Here is a 17,740-nt window from a genome sequence, read left to right as displayed (position 1 = left end):
TAAAAGACTACAACTCAATTGTTAAAGAAACAACTGGAAGAATTAAACAAGCCCAAGCCCAGCAAAGCTAACAAATGACAGTCTCACAGAACCCCCAACAGTCGAAGCCCCTCACAGTTGCAGACATGCTGTCTTTTCTGGGCCTCACAGGATACAGCCGCTCACATATCCCTGACTATACCAACAGAACTCATCCTGTCTCACCGCCCCCCTCCTATGGACAACAGAGGCCGAGGCCGCCTTCTCTGACCTCAAAAGTGCCCTAGCAAGGGCAGAGACACTCACCTCCCCAGACTACTCACTCCCATTTCATATGGATGTTTTCTGAAAACAATGGCTTTCTCAATGCCATTTTATTTCAGAAAAAAGGGGGAGACAGACATGTCAGTGGCAGCCGAGCGGCGCCACAAAAGACAAAGATGGGATATGGAGGTCTCATCAAGGAAAGATAGCAGCATCAGCCGAGATGTGCAGAATGTTTCTACCTGAGGCACACAGACCAACACATGAGGAAGAAAACAGACTCTCCTGAATCTGTCTGAGCTGTGGTGGCACCCCAATTTGAGGGACATGGTGACACATTTTTGTCAGGAATGCAGGGTGTGTGGAGAGCATAATGTTCAGAAACCCTACACCACACTAAAAGGAGCGTACCCAGTCCCCACAGCTTGTTTTCAAGATATCAGTATAGATTATACTGATATGGGCGCAGAAATGTGGTAGGGGAAAAAGGTATCTTCTGGTGATGGTAGACAGGTTCTCTAGGTGGGTAGAAGCCATTCCCACCGGAAAAGAGGACGCAAAACAGTGGTGAAATGGCTCAAAACTGAACTCACCCGAGGTATGGGGTCCCCCAGCAATAAGGTCAGATAATGGCACACATTTTAACAACAAACTACTAAGAGAAGTAGAACAGGCCCTGGGAATCACTCATGCCTTCGGATCAGTTTATCATCCACAGTCACAGGGAATGGTGGAAAGAGCAAACCAGACATTGAAGGCTAAGATAGCTAAGGCATGTGCAGGAAGCAAGTTAACATGGGTAGAAGCGCTCCCATTGGCCCTCATGGCTATGAGGTCCTCAGAAGGACGAGAAACACATTTGACCCCACACGAAATAATGACAGGGAGAAAAATGCCAGGACCTCCACTAGATGGAGGCCACATGCCATGTTAGATGTTCAGCAAATAGAATGACAGACTATATTAAAAGCTAACATCTCTGGTTTCAGCCCTTTCTACGCAGGTCCATTTGGCGAACAGGAAACCGCAGGAGGAAGCAACACTACCTGTCAAGTAGGCGACTGGGTCAGGTCAAAGTTCACAAGAGGAAGTGGACTGACCCCAGGTGGTCCGGGCCTCGAAGTAAGTGAGGTTACTTCACACTCGGTCCAGGTTAAAGGTAAAAAGGAGCACCTTGGCACCACCTGACACATGTGCCCCAGTCGCACCTCCTACCGCCCATTGGCAGAAATTAGAAAGCAATCCAAAATGTATAGATGGAAAGATGTTTTGGCGGGGAACAGCCCCCACATAGTACATCCATAACTTGGAAGGCAATGGGGTTTGGGAAAAAGACAACAGTTGTCCTAGCAGTAGTAGTAGTAGTGGGTTTGCAGCATTAGTTCTGGGGTTGGAACATGCGTATGGGGACCGAGACCACAAAGACAATCACCCGGTAGTGTCCAACCACCTCTCAGTAACAAAGGAAATGAAACTAGACGAGAGAAAGAAGACAGTTTGGGCAGTAGTGAAGCAACACACTAAGGGCCCATCCCCAAGGTGCGGTGCCAGATTGACTCTCCCCTATGTGAGAGACTCAACCACGTCATTTACCTTTGATTTGTGTCAGACTATAGACTGCGGGGGTATAATAGTTTCTACAAAAACACAGATGTGTACATCTGTGACACTATCAAAAGGTAGAGGACTGTGAAAGGAGCGCTTCCGGACAGGTGAAAGGTAGTCTCTGTAACAGCTGGTATGACGCGGGTTGGACAACAGGAGGGTGGAAACCATGGGCGAGGTTGACAGACAAAGAGATTGGTGGGTACAACAAGATGAATGGGAGATATTATCTATACAGCGGGACTATAGTTCAGACCCCACGAAAAATCCCATAACCCTGTCAGTAATAGAGCATTGGGAGCAGGAACGGTCAGGATGTCTGGATGTTAGCCATAGGTGTATGGATAGCAGGAAGTGACCAGATACCCCCCTGCAGATAAATATTTTGGATCCCCTCACGCACACACAGAATGACACTGACATGGCAGAGACTACAGTAAAACCCCCTCTGAAGGAGGAAGACGTAATAGTGCAGGACTTCTCTAAAATGAGGTGGAAGATGTGTTAGAGTTATCAGCAGTGCAGGCCAGGACAATTTATGGATCAGGTTGCTAATACAGAATGCCAAAGAACAACACATGGAAGGGTGCGTGGCCTGTGCCACAGCTAGACCAGTCATGTTCACTAACCCGGCCCCCGTTGTTTCCTAATGAGGACCCAGCAGGATATGCATGCATGTTGAACTTCAACACACTCTAAGACAGCTTCCCGCAATTGTACTACCCTAGCATCCCTCTTTCCCCCAGGCTTTGAAAAACCCAGGGTATTTTACCGCCATAAAGGGGGAGGGTGCAAGATATCCTGTTTCAATCTCACCGGATCAAGCAAGCCCACAATCAAACTAGGTGATATACCCCCAGACTGGTGCAACACAACTGTACAAAACAAAACAGCCCTAGGCCCGTGGCTAGAATAGGACTATTCTACTATTGTGGTGGTCTTAGGTTGTACTCCCAGATAAAGTTCCCAAATCAAACGTCAGGAGTTTGTGCTATGGTTAGATTAGCTATGCCCATATCTTTGGTGGGGAGTAGAGTCCACTATACCACCATAAGGCTGTGCAACTGACCGTAAAGAGAAGGCGCAGGGCCCGTAGTATGCAAGGCCCGGCTTTTGATCCATGGGCGGGAACCCCAACCTATATAGACAGCATAGGAGTTCCTAGGGTCCCGAATGAATACAAATTGGCAGATCAAATAGCCGCAGGATTTGAGAATATACCACTGCTTTCAGCCATCTTCCCCGTCACTCCCAGCAAAAATGTAGATAGGATAAATTTTGTGCATTATAATGTTTTACGCTTGAGCAATGCAACTATAGGGATGCCATCGAAGGCCTGGCCGAGCAGACGGCCCCAACCCCTCATGGCGCTCCAGAATAGGATGGCGCTGGACATGCTGTTGGCTGAAAAAGGAGGAGTCTCTGTTCCATGTTCGGGAGAGATGTGCTGTACGGTCATCCCTAACAACACTGCCCCGGATGGGAAGGTCACCAGGGGCTTTGAACCAACTTCGAGCCCTTTCCCAGAGATGCATGACGCCTCAGGTGTATCAAATCCATTGGAGGGGTGGATGACAACCTTTTTTGGCAAATGGAAGAATCTTATCACTGCTTGTTTGAACATCTATTGCTGTTTTTCTCTCGCTATTCTAGTTACCTGTGGGTGTTGCTGTGTGCCCTGCCTGCGGACCATGATATCCCGGCTCATCACCACTGCCTTGTCCAAAGAAAAAGCGCCGCCTCCCTATTCCGCTGGGATGCTGCCATTACTCACCATGCCAGAGGACGGGGAGGACGTTGAGGCACTGCAGTTAGTGTAAAAGGTGTTCGCACCTAGTAGGTGCGAAAAGGGGGAATTTGTGGGAAAATAATACAATGACTGAGTGGGTGATGAACGGGCACTCAGGAACGGCCACGTAAAAGCTGGCTTACTATATACTGAATTAACCAAAGACTAAATAAGTGTGTGTATGTGTGACATATTATACATTATGCTTTGCAGCTGGGTTACAGCTAAGGAGGAAGAGAACAGGCAGGGCAATCTTAGTCGATATGCTACAGTGGGCACGGAAGGAGGAGATGGTGAGGCCAAGGACACTAAAGTTCAGGACGGTCTGATAACTCAGAGAACAGACATACCAACTTAGAAGGAGTGGACATAGCTGTCTTGTGAAGTAAATGATACTGAAAATAATAGACATGCACGAAGGGAGAGGCAGAGCAGGGATTGTAACCAGCAACAGTATAGCTGACCAATCAGGCCCCACAAGGGACCATATAACTCTGAGCACATATTGTCTAAGTGCCTTTTTGGGGGACCTCTGTACTAGACAAGTCTCCATCAGGTCCGTGCACGTGTAACTGCTCGGAAACGCTTTCATCTGTTGACCACAGAATAAACGCTGTGTTAATACATCATGGAGTCAGTTTTCAGTTTATATAGAAGGATTCCCAACACTGCGCTGGGTGGGAATGTTTCCTCCATCAAGGTCAAAGTCCTTGATGTCTTTTGCATGGTCCTTCCACGGGAAATGCTCTCAGGACATCTACGCTGTTTGATGTGATTTTTTATGAAGCCTCAAGTTTGAATCAGAGAGAGAGGCTTGTGTTCTCTTTAGCAGGGTAATAGCCTCCTCCTCAGTAGCCAAAGAAATGAGTCCATCATCCACATAGACTCCGTTTCTACAAAGTGTCTGGTGTCTGATCCATAGTTGCTTGTTCTCCCTTTCATAGCAGCTCTTCTGAGGGCCGTAGGTGGCCACGGCTGGCGAGGGGCTGTTGCCAAACACATGGACCCTTATCCTATACTCAACCACATCTTTGCTTGGGTCATTATCACGATACCAAGAAAGCGTAATAGTCTCGATGATCGTCTCACTACAAAACAGTGAAACATCTTTAATGTCTGCAGTCACTGCCAACGCTCCTTCCTGAATCGAACCAAACACCCATGAGGCTGTTATTCAGGTCCGGTCCAGTGAGCAGAACATTGTTCAGAGAGATGCCATTGTATTGCGCGCTGGAGTCGAAACCACTCTGATCTGGTCCTTTTCTTGGGTGATAAACTCCAAAAGTTGGTAAATACCAGCACTCCTTTCCCTTCGTAAGTTGTAGGAGCTGGCTCTGCGTGGTTGTTGTCAAACACCTTCTGCATGAAAGCAACAAACTGTTCCTTCATTTTTGGCTTTCGTTCTAGTGTGCGCCGTAGAGAAGTCAGACGTTTACTGCTTGTTCTCGATTGTTTGGCAGAGGTGGTCTCGGATGCCTGAAGGGAAGAGGTGCCACCCAGCTGGAAGACTCATCCTGGAAAACCTGTTCGTCCATGATCTTTAGAAAGGTGTCATCCTCTATAGAGAGTGCACGCTTTTCATCATCCACTGTTCTCTTGAAGACTGTGAGCCCGAGGGAATCCTCATCCACGTTACTATTCCATCGTTCATGAGAGAATCCATACAATGAGCTGGGATTGACCTTTCTTTAAGGTGGACATGACTTGTGCACGGTCTAAACAAAGTAGGTCTTCCATCTTCTAGGATGCTTGTCTTATAAGTGCTAACCATGGGCTTATGGACATTCCCTAAGCATACGTCACCCACCAAGACCCATCCTAGGTCTAGCTTCTGAGCAAAGGGTGTGTTACCAGGACCGTTGATCTGCTTTCCTCACCTTTGGGCTCTAAGAAGTCTCTCCCAAGAAGAAGAAGGATGTGGGCTTCGTTATCTAGAGCTGAATCTCAGCAGCAAGGCTCTTGAGGTGGGGTTGATAGAGAGCAGCCTTAGGTGTCGGGATTTCTTCACGGTTGTCTGGTATGTCATTGCATTCAATCAGTGTCGGAAGTGTAAGACTAACTCCACCATTTAGTGCTTCAACTGAATAGCCAGACGTCTCCTGCCTGAACTTTCTCTCATCCGGCACATGTTCTTCAAAGTGTAGGGAAGCGTATGACTTTTGGATACCGAACAAATCAAAAACTCTGACCTGGCTAAAGATCTGTTGCTCTGGTCATCGAGCATAGCATACATCTTGACAGCATTCTCTTGGTGCCCTTTAGGATAGACCTTGACAAGGCAAATCTTGGAGCATGACTTTGCTGTAACAGTGCTGCCGGCACAACCTCTGTGCACAGAGAGTTCACAGCAGGTGTTGACGAGGCTCCTCTTTTTCTCCTCCCCGCCGTCCTCTGATGGGAGTTGGAGGTACTGAGTGTCCATGGAGGTGGACCAGGATGTAGAGCTGTAAGGTGATGATCACTGTTGCATTCATCACACTTCAGTGCAGCTTTGCAGTTACGAGCGAGATGTGAAGATGAAGAGCAGCACTTAAAGCAGATCCCCTGCTCTTTCAGTAGGCTTTCCGTTCCTTCCTCAATTGGTTTCAATCTGAAGCCACGGCATTTCCTGAGTGGATGAGGTTTGTTGTGGATGGGACAGTGCTTAGCTACATCATCATTAGGGTGCTGTTTTGTTCTGCGCTGCAACAGGGAAACATTAGTTTTATGCACTGACACTGGAGTCTGAAGTTTACACGCTTTAAAAAAGGTTTCTCACTCCGAGGAGAGCTGTTGCCTGAAAGTGCAAAGCTCGGGTCGTTTCTGTTTTAGCCTGGTGGCATATGAATAGGTAAAGAAAGAAAACGGAGGGTAAGAACATGATACTCCTCCTTATACTTTGAGCCCTGAGAAATCCATTTCTCCTGTAGCCATATGGCAGCTTTTCCACAATGGGGCTGATGCCGCGGGCGGTGTCCAAGTATGCCAAGCCTGGTAGATAGCCATCTTCCTTAGCTGAGAGTAGCTCCATTAAAAGATCCCTAGTTCTCTTAACTTGTGGTTGTCCTTATTTTGATCTTTGGAAAATTGTCAAGCTTCTTAAAGAGAGCACTTTCTATGACTCTGGAGCACTATAAACACTCATCAAGCCTTTCCCAAGTCATTTTTTAAGCTGCTTGTGGGTTGCTTATGTGAACTGCCCTCAAACACTGACATATTCTGCTGACTCATTACCAAGCCATTTTGATAGCAAGTCCCACTGTTCTCCAGCTGTAAGGTCCAAATCCCTTATTGTGTTGAAAAAGATGACTTCCAAGCTCTATACGTTTCTGGGCGGTCGTCAAAATGTGATAGGCCGGTGCTGACAAGCTCTTTGCGTGCTAGATACTTTGCCATATCCAACATAACTGAAGACTCTGGCTGTCGAACAGGGGAACTATTTGAATACTGAGGGGCATTTAACCTGGGCATTTCATGCAATATGTTATTGGTCCGTAATGTCTCTTTTTTTCACCTGAGGGAGTTCTCCCTTGCAGCTGGACCAATGCCTGCGGGTTGCGACGTATTTGTGTGGTCTGGGGTTCTCTGACCATTGTTTTGGTTAAGTGGTAAGGGGCAGGCACCACCTTCAACATGCTGGTTACCATCTTCCTCCATAGCATTCAGAGATGTTGAGGGAAATCCAACGGGGTGCATTGCTTGTTGCTCATGTTGGAAGTGTAAGGCTGATTTAGATTGCTGGCTCAGACGTGTAGCTTGATCTTTTACAAATCAGCCACGCGTTCCTGTGCGCCTTGTCCTGACCGCTTGGTAGCTTTTTCCACTGTGAAAATCTTCACCTTCTTGTTCTGCTGCTGCCTCCAATATTTGTGCCTCGCCGAAGCGGCTGCAGCCTCCTTTCAAGATGCAGAGCTTCCAAATTAGCCTCTAGTCTTGCTTTGTCAACTTTAATAGCAATCTCCCTGTCTGCAAATTCAACACGGGCTCTTGCAGCCTCTGCTTTTGCTCTTGCTCGTGCAGCTGGCAAACCCACTGATGATCGTGAGGATCGTGAGGATCGTGAATGCTGGGAACTGTGAACTGATGCTCCATGGTTTGAGCCCTGAGTTTCTTTAGGGTCTTGGAGATCCTTGTCATCCATGACAGTTTTATGTTTTGTTTACTCACTGCGATCTACTGCTGTAGCATGTTTAGCCAGCTGCGTACCTCGTCTTTTCACTATGCTGCTCTCCTTGTGTGTGTACGTGTACACAATTCAGCAGTAAGCCAAACTCCATTCAAATGAATACGGGAGTCAGGATATAGCGTCCAAGCTCCTGGTGATTTATTTGGCGTCACCGTCATATACATAATGAATAGGAGTGAAACTGTAGAACATAAACAAAAATATACAATAAGCAAGATGCACAAAGTTTAAACTGTAATATAAACTCTACGTAGCTGCTAACAGTACATCAGTTGTATAGTATTTTAAGTATACGGTCAACATAGCATGCAGTTAGCTAATACATGTGGTTGATACTACAAGTTCCAATTTACAAAAATATGGCTTGGTAAAACCTTCATCGCAAAAATAATGCCTAGATATTGTTGTATGATCTGTGTTAACTAGTACTTACAGACGATGCTTTCGAAGGCATAAACAAAAGAAGGATGGCAGCAGATGAAATAGTTAGGAGTCCCTTCAACAAAAATAAGGCTGCCTGCTGAAACTAAAATGGCCGACTTCCTGTTCTGGTCAAAGTGTATCTCAAACTACAATAATTTAAAGGGCCGTAGCGGGTTTAATTCCCTAAACTTGAAGGCAAAACATCGTCTGTCTTGGATCTCCGTCATCTCCCACGTCACCTCCCGTGTCTGGATTGTTTGTGTGTTTGTTTTTGTGTTGGTTATTCTGTTCCCTCAGAATTAAACCCATTACTGTGTACATCACTCCCTCTTGTGGTTGTTCTGTGTCCGGGTCCTACACCTCACCTAACACATAAATCTAAAAGAAAGTTGATGTGTTCATGCATAAATCAAAAAGAAAGTTGATGTGTTCATGCATAAATCTAAAAGAAAGTTGATGTGTTTATGCATAATTCAAAAAGAAAGTTGATGTGTTCATGCATAAATCAAAAAGAAAGTTGATGTGTTCATGCATAAATCTAAAAGAAAGTTGATGTGTTTATGCATAATTCAAAAAGAAAGTTGATGTGTATATGCATTAATCTAAAAGAGAGATGATGTTTATATGCGTAAATTAAAAAGAAAGTTATTGTGTATATGCATTAATATCAAAGAAAGTTGATGTGTATATGCAGTAATATCAAAGAAAGTTGATGTGTATATGCAGTAATATCAAAGAATGTTGATGGTATATGGATTAATATCAATGAAAGTGGATGTGTTTATGCTTTACCGTCTTCGAGCCCTGCTGACATCGTCCAAACAAATCTATTTTTGAAAATATTTGATATCGTCGGCCCCTGGGTGGAAAATTATATTAACCTGTCACTTAAATCTGGCACAGTTCCACTTACTTCAAAACACGCAGTGGTAACATCCGGTCCTTAAAAAGCCCAATCTTGACCTTTCAGAACCCAAAAGCTACAGGCCCATATCTAAACTTCCATTATCTCCAAAATCTTGGAAAAAGTAGTTGCATGCCAGCTGACCTCCTTATGGAGCAGCACAACTTGTTTGATACTTTCAATCTGGCTTTCGAAAATCTCACTCCTGAAACAGCCCTCATCAAAGTTCTAGTGATGTGATGATGGCAGCAGATTCTGGCCGCTACACTGTACTTGTACTTCTTGATTTGACATCGGCTTTTGACACTGTGGATCACGGTATATTGATCAATAGGCTTCACAATGAGATGGGACTATCAGGATCTGTCCTTCAGTGGTTCTCATCCTATATTTGTGACAGAACCTTCAATCTTGCTGTAAATAATGTTCAGTCTGATGTGACAAATTTGTCTTGCGGAGTGGCACAGGGTTCAGTTTTGGGCCCTATTTTGTTCTTGCTGTACATTTTGCCACTTGGTCAAATTATCCGCTGTTTCAAAGATGTTTCATACCACTTCTATGCTGACCATGTTCAGCTGTATTGTTCTTTTAATGATGCTGAATTTTACCGTTTGCCTCTGTTTCTAGAGTGTGTGTCCTCCATCAAAGACTGGCTAGCCACAAACTATTTACAGATAAATTCAAACAAGACTGAAATGCTGATTTTTGCCCCAAACAATAAGATCCCGCTTATCAAACAGCAGCTTGGCTCCCTGGGCCCTTCTGTCAAATCCAGCCTCAGAAACCTGGGGGTTGTGTTTGACCAGGCCATGTCCCTGGAGACCACTCAAAACAGCTTGTTCGAAATTGGTGTTTTTCACCTTAGGAACATCTCTAAAATTTGCAAAATGTTTCAAAGAAGGATCTGGAAATGATAATTCATGCTTTCATATCAACAAGACTCGACTACTGCAACGCTGTTTTTACCTGTTTGAATAAGTCTGCTTTAAACAAATTGCAAATTGTTCAAAATTCTGCGGCCAGACTTCTAACAGGTGCCCCTCGAAGGTCTCATATTACCCCTGTCTTGTTGGACCTCCACTGGCTCCCTGTAAAATTCAGGATTGATTTTAAAATTTTAGTGCTGACTTTCAGAGCCTTAAACGGTCAGGCCCCACATTACATCCTGGACCTTTTGAAGCCGTATTCCCCTGACCGCATTCTTCGGTCTTCTGGCCAGAACCTACTTGCAGTCCCAAAGACCCGTTATAAGACCTGAGGGGACATGTAATTTCAGTCTGTTGCTCCCAGACTGTGGAACGCCCTGCCCCTGTCCTTGCGTCTTGCAGACACTGTCTTCTCTTTTAAAAATGATCTGAAAACATGTCTGTTTAAGAAGGCTTTTGGTTGATGGGTTTTTGCTAGTGTCATTTTAATTTTATATATTTATATAAATTTTATACTGCTTGTTTTCTTACTTACTCTTTTGTACAGCACTTTGTGATTTTTATCTGAGAAAAGCGCTTTATAAATAAACTTTACTTACTTACTTACTTACTTACTTTGGTAAAAGGAGAAAAAGTCAGAGTGCATTAACCTGTGTGTGTGTGTGTGTGTGTGTGTGTGTGTGTGTATCAAGCTTGTGCACAATGCAGATCTGAATTGAGAATATCTCCTAAATTCCATTTCAATCGTTGAATTTGAATTGATTTTGAGTTGATGTAAAAAACAGGATGTAGAACTACAAATCCCATGTGAATCAAAGGAAGCAGAACTACAATTCAATAAAAATTCAAAGAAATTAATTTGTCATAAAATATGTCAGATATGACTGCATTACATATTCTATAAATGATATTAATACTTGTAAAGATTCCATTAACAGGAAATGTTTCCCCAGCAACGAATGTTAAAAGCTCTCGTCACACAACTAAGAATTCACTTTGATTTATTGGAATTGGAATTTTATGGAACATGATAGAACATGACTCCATTTCCCAGAATGCCTATCATTATCTATATTTTTAAACAACATGCATGCAGGGTTGACGAGCGACTATCTACGTGTAATGAACTTGTGTTATTAGATTCCAACATGAATGTAACTGTGTGTAGTTGTGTTACTGAGGTAAAATGTGGAATTAAATAGTTAGTACTCAAATTAAAAGGAAATTGCTTTCCGTTGATAATGGATCCAGATAAATTGGTCTTGGATTCGGACCAATCTTAATGTTGTGTGTGTGTGTGTGTGTGTGTGTGAGAATGAGGAAGATGACAACGTAACTACGCTGGTGGCTACACCACAAAAAAACAGGGAGTGTCCTAACAGTTCTGATCAACTTGGCCGTGGGACATTTGATCTAAAACCCAGTAGTACTTTGACACTGAGTTGTGTGTACTTTTACTGCAGTACAGAGTTCCTGTATGATCATTCTGGACTGCAGTAAAAGTACCAACACATGACTTTGTTAGTACAAGTTAAAGTTCTGCCTTGAAATTGTTACTTTGGTAAAAGGAGAAAAAGTTACAGAGTGCATTAACCTGTGTGTGTGTGTGTGTGTGTGTGTGTGTGTGTGTGTGTGTGTGTGTGTGTGTGTGTGTGATAAAAATTCAGCCAGGGACTTTAGGATGGAGCGGCCTTTTGAGAGAACATGTGGAGAGCGCATGTAGTAACTTATTTGGATGTAATTTTAACAATAGTTCTCATCACCACCATGACTGACCCATCCATGAGCGATCTCTGCATTTACATCCTGAATAAGGAGCAGATCCATATGCATGTCCTCTCGGCCTGGACCGTCCCATTGCATCAGAAACGCTGGAGAATATCACCTTAGTGGGTGAGTTGGTGGAGGTTGGAGACTCGGTGTGTGATAGATCCACAGCATCCATAGCACCACTACGCAAAATATATCCACGACTAGGGCTGCACAATTAATCGAATTTTAATCACGATCACAATTTTGGCTTCCCATGATCAAAGTTGCGTAATCAATGTGATGTTTTAAATGCGTTAAAAAGTTTCAAAACACAAAACTTAAGAAAAGGTTAAAAATAAATTGAAAAAAGCATAAACAAAACTGTTCATTTTCACGGGAAGACAACACGAGGGTTAAAAGGATTTTAAAAGTCTGTAATATTCTGTGTTCAATAGTTTATAAGATCATCAGCTGTAAAAAAAAAAAGGTCATGAAATATTTTTCTAAATCCAACTTGTCTCATATCTTCTAAGAAATAAAAGATGTTCTGCCTCCCATCCAAAAGGTTTCTGGATCAGAACTGGACTAAGTCTTTGGGATGAGAGGCGTAACGCCTTTAAGGATTTTTAAGTCCAGTTGCCTTTGCTTTTTCACAGAGAACTTCCTGGGAAATCCATAATCCAAGATGTCTCCACATTGAGCCATAGCTGTGTTAAAAGAAGTCCTCAGATCTTTCACTCGTGCAAACGCAACAATACTTCACTGCAACAACACTGGAACAATTTAATCATCTCACATTCATAACCGTACTAGAGCAACAGCTCAAACGCATCAGCCCCAAAACAACCTGAAAGCACCGGCAGAGTAGAATCTAACAAGCCACGCTGATGTAATGTCTGTGGGGATAGAAATAGGTAAAATATATGTATAGTTGTGTGTGTGTGTGTGTATCTATATATGTGTGTGTGTGTGTATATATATATATATATATGTATATATGTATATATGTATATATATATATATATATGTATATATATATGTGTATATATATATATTATATATTTATATGTGTATATATATAGGTGTATATTATATATGTGTATATATATATATATATGTGTGTATATATATATGTGTATATATATATGTGTATATATATGTGTGATATATGTGTATATATATGTATATATATGTGTATATGTATATATATATATATGTGTGTGTGTGTGTATATGTGTATGTATGTATATGTATATATATATATGTGTGTGTATATGTGTATATATATGTGTGTATATATATATATATTTAAATGTGTATATATACAGTACAGTATTTTTAGCACTATAGGCAAGGCAAGGCAAGGCAGCTTTATTTGTATAGCACATTTCAGCAACAGGGCAATTCAAAGTGCTTTACACGAAATCAGTTAAACAGATAAAACACAAGTACAAACAGTTAAAAATCATAAGCATTAAAAACCAATAAAACACATGAATAGACAGTTAAAAACAAAATAGAAACATTAGGACACATAAAACACAAGAATAAAAGTTACAGTGCAGCATAAGAAATTTAAAGAAATGAGCAGTCATTTAAAGAAAGGCAGCATCAAAAAGAAAGGTCTTCAGCCTTGATTTAAAAGAACTGAGAGTAGCAGCGGATCTGCAGGTTTCTGGGAGTTTATTCCAGATATGAGGAGCATAGAAACTGAAAGCTGCTTCACCCTGTTTAGTTCTGACTCTGGGGACAGAAAGTAGACCTGTCCCAGATGACCTGAGAGGTCTGGGGGGGTCATAGTGTAGTAGCAGATCAGAAATGTATTTTGGACCTAAACCGTTAAGGGATTTATAAACTAGCAAGAGTACTTTGAAATCAATTCTTTGAGACACAGGAAGCCAGTGTAAAGACTTCAGAACTGGAGTGATGTGATCCAGTCTCTTGGTCTTAGTGAGGACTCGAGCAGCAGCGTTCTGAATCAGCTGTAGCTGTCTGATTGATTTTTTAGGGAGACCTGTAAAGACCCCGTTACAGTAGTCAAGTCTACTGAAGATGAAAGCATGGACCAGTTTTTCCAAGTCCTGTTTACACATAAGTCCTTTAACCCTTGATATATTCTTAAGGTGATAATAGGCTGACTTTGTTATTGTCTTAATGTGGCTGTTAAAATTCAGGTCTGAGTCCATGACTACACCCAGATTTCTGGCTTTGTCTGTTGTTTTTTAAATTGTTGTTTGAAGCTGAGCGCCGACTTTTAATCGTTCCTCTTTTTTTCCAAAAACAACCACCTCAGTTTTTCCTTCATTTAATTTCAGAAAGTTCTGGCACATCCAGTCGTTAATTAGTTCGATGCACTTAGTCAGTTTTTGTATTGGACTATAGTTCCCTGGCGATAAGGTTATGTAAATTAGTGTGTCGTCCGCATAACTATGGTAACTTATTTTGTTTTTCTCCATAATCTGAGCCAGTGGAAGCATGTAGATGTTAAACAGAAGAGGCCCCAGAATGGAGCCTTGCGGAACTCCGCACGTCATATTTGTACGCTCAGATGCATAATTACCTATAGACACAAAGTAATCCCTATTCTTTAGGTAGGATTCAAACCAGTTTAGTACTAAGCCAGAAAGGCCAACGCAGTTTTCCAATCGGTCTAGTAGTATGTCGTGGTCGACCGTGTCAAATGCAGCACTGAGATCAAGTAATACTAAGATTGAAATTTTGCCATTATCTGTGTTAAGGTGGATGTCATTAAAGACTTTGACAAGAGCCGTTTCAGTGCTGTGGTGTGGTCGGAAACCCGACTGAAAGGTATCAAAACTGTTGCTTAGTGACAAGAAATGGTTGAGTTGTTGAAAGACTACTTTTTCAAGGATTTTACTTAAAAACGAAAGGTTTGATATTGGCCTATAGTTGCTCATTAGTGACTTGTCTAGGTTGTTCTATAGGGTGCACTTGGACAAAAATTGACAGTGCACTTTTTAATCCGAAGCGCCGTATATATGGATTAATTCTGGTTTTGCTTACTGACCTCTAAGCGATTTTGTGTGGTATAAGGCGCTCACGGCGCTAAGTCAAAATGTTTTAGTACGACTTTGGTAAACTACAAAGCCGCACCGCTTGCGGCATTACGGCTACCGTAGCCAGGAGCGTCACCGAGTAATATATAGGCTACTGTGCTTCACCATCATGTTACAGTGTGTGTATAAGGACCCCAAAATGGCACCTGACAAAAGACACATGGGAATAGAGCAGCTGCGAGAGAATTCAACTTTAATGAATCTATGGTACGGAAGTGGAGGAAGCAAGAAGATGACCTGCGCCAAGTAAAGAAGACCACACAGAGTTTCCGCGGGAACAAAGCGAGATGGCCACAGTTAGAGGACAAAATTAAAAAAGTGGGTTATTGAACAGAGAGCAGCAGGTAGAAGCGTCTCTACAGTCTCTATTAGACTGAAGGCAACAGCGTTAGCACAGGACATGAATATCAATGACTTTCGAGGCGGTCCTTGGTGCTTTCGTTTTATGAAAAGACGTAATCTCTCTATCCGCACACAAACTACTGTCTCGCAGCAACTGCCAAAAGATTACGAAGAAAAGTTGGTCATTTTCCTCGCATACTGCAAAAACAAGATCATTGAAAAGAAGATCCGGCCAGAGCACATCACCAACATGGACGAGGTTCCCCTCACCTTTTATATCCCCGTGAACTGCACTGTGGAGAAAACAGGGACCAGAACGGGGTCTATACGCACCACAGGGAACAAGAAGTCATCCTTCACTGTAGTTCTCAGTTGCCTGGCTGATGGCCAGAAACTTCCACCCATGGTCATTTTCAAGAGGAAGACTTTGCCAAAAGAAACGTTTCCAGCCGGCGTCATCGTCAAAGCTAACCCAAAAGGCTGGATGGACGAGGAAAAGATGAGTGAGTGGCTAAGAGAAATTTACGTCAAGAGACCGGAGGGCTTTTTTCACAAATCTCCGTCCTTATTGATCTGCGACTCCGTGTGCGCCCATCTCACCGATGCTGTCAAAAGCAGGTGAAGCAAACTAATTCAGAGCTTGCCATTGTTCCAGGTGGATTAACTAAAGAACTCCAGCCGCTAGATGTTGGTGTTAACAGGGCGTTCAAAGTTAAACTACGAGCTGCGTGGGAGCAGTGGATGACAGAAGGCGAACACACATTCACCAAGACAGGGAGACAGCGCTGGGCTCTTACGCCACTATATGCCAATGGATCGTGGATGCCTGGGCTAAGGTACCAGTCTCAACTGTGGTCCGAGCTTTCACAAAGGCCGCAGTCATCACTGAACTGCCAGCTAACAGCTACGACACTGACTCGGATAATGACGAGAGGGATTCGGGCATTTTGGATGCCGTAATTGCCCAACTGTTAAACTCGGACACTGAGGATGACGAATTTGAAGGATTTGTGGACGAGTAATAAACTAAAAAATTTAGTGTATTGTGTTGTATTTTACGTGTTACAACTGAACAAGGTTGGTATTTATTGTGAATACGCTCATTAAAGTTTGATAATGTTGAGAATTATTGTGAACGCGTTTAATAAAGTTTGACTGACTGACTTATCTGACAGTTTTTTTTCCCAGCTTAATGCGCCTTATAGTCCGTTTTGTTTTATATATGAAAAAAGTTCGAAAATAGACCATTCATTGACATTGCGCCTTATAATCTAGTGCGCTCTATAGTGCAAAAAATACGGTATCTATATAAATGTATATATACATGTGTGCCTGTATGTGGTGTTAGGGTTAGCGGTGTTAGGGGTCATAGGGTTAGGGGTGTTATTGGTGTTAGGGGTGTTAGGGTTAGGGGGGTTAGGGTTAGGGGTGTTAGAGTTAGGGTTAACTCAAACAGAATCATCATCTGCTTTAACAACAGGAGCTGACCATGATGGAGTGAATCCTAAATCCATATTTAACCCGTGTGTTGTCCTCCGGGGTCCCAGAGACCCGTCCTCCACTCAAACCTGTTAAATAAACTAAACAAGTCCCCGTGACATGAAGGACAAAACAAGGGTTAAGAAGTCAAATGTAGCTCTGCTGACAAAGGGGGACAGGACTGAAGGTGGTCTGTATTACTGTATTATAGCATATTTTGATATTCTGTGTTGCTGTTTTATGATGTAGGCTTCTAAATGATATCTGATTCTAAGTTAAACTATGTGGAAGACTGTAACTGAATCCAGCTTTTCTCCCTCCCCCTCCATTCCTCTCTTTGTCACTGGTGAACGCCCTGCTCATTTTTAGGCAGCAGTTTTTTACTTTTACTTTGTCTTGTTGTGACGCAGATGTTTCCCCTACGTTAAACATCTGGTAAGTTCCACTTTTCAGCTGACTTTTGATCTTTCATTAAACTGTAAAATGTGTTTTGTTGGCGAAGAGTTGAGCTTGGTTAGGGTTAACTGTAACAGTGATTAATCCTAACAGCTGTGTGGAACACACCCGTGTTCAGGATCACCAGCTACTCTAACAACAGGAGCTAAACAATGCTAACTATGCTAACCATAATGGAGCTACAGAGTATGAAACATTAGGGAAATGGTCAGTTGGGGTCCACATTTTGGACGGTGTACCCACGAATATTTGTTTTATGTAACTTAAATGTTGAAACCATGTGTTCTGGAAAACATAAATCCGATAAAAGAAGACGCGGGAATTATTAATGAATCATGGAGTCAGATTTGATGAGACTTAGGACCCTTGTTAGGCCTTAGGGTCTTTGACAGGCCGTATCAGATATAGTCATTAGTTCTTCTTCTATTTCCTCTAAGCCCTAGACATTATGTAACAGCTTCTTGTTTTACAGATTCAGCTATATTCATTAGCTGTTCCACGTCCCCTCAGCCCTAGATATTAGGATACATAACAGCAGACATCACACTGCTGCTCACTGCAGAGTTGATGTTGCTGATC

General features: G+C 42.7%; 1 protein-coding gene across 1 annotated transcript in view; it reads left to right on the top strand.

Moving 5' to 3' along the window:
* Positions 1-3,902: 3,902 nt before the first annotated feature.
* LOC116684163 (NACHT, LRR and PYD domains-containing protein 12-like) overlaps positions 3,903-17,740 on the top strand; it is a 36,525-nt gene continuing 22,687 nt past the window's right edge. Inside the window, exons 1-3 of the mRNA XM_032510059.1 lie at positions 3,903-3,908; positions 13,389-13,397; positions 15,400-15,407. The gene's annotated coding sequence lies outside the window, so the exon portion shown is untranslated. The remainder of the gene's footprint in view (positions 3,909-13,388; positions 13,398-15,399; positions 15,408-17,740) is intronic.

Source organism: Etheostoma spectabile, unplaced genomic scaffold (genome assembly GCF_008692095.1).
Source record: "Etheostoma spectabile isolate EspeVRDwgs_2016 unplaced genomic scaffold, UIUC_Espe_1.0 scaffold00019217, whole genome shotgun sequence".
NCBI lineage: Eukaryota > Metazoa > Chordata > Actinopteri > Perciformes > Percidae > Etheostoma > Etheostoma spectabile.
This window is presented reverse-complemented; position numbering and strand designations above follow the sequence as displayed.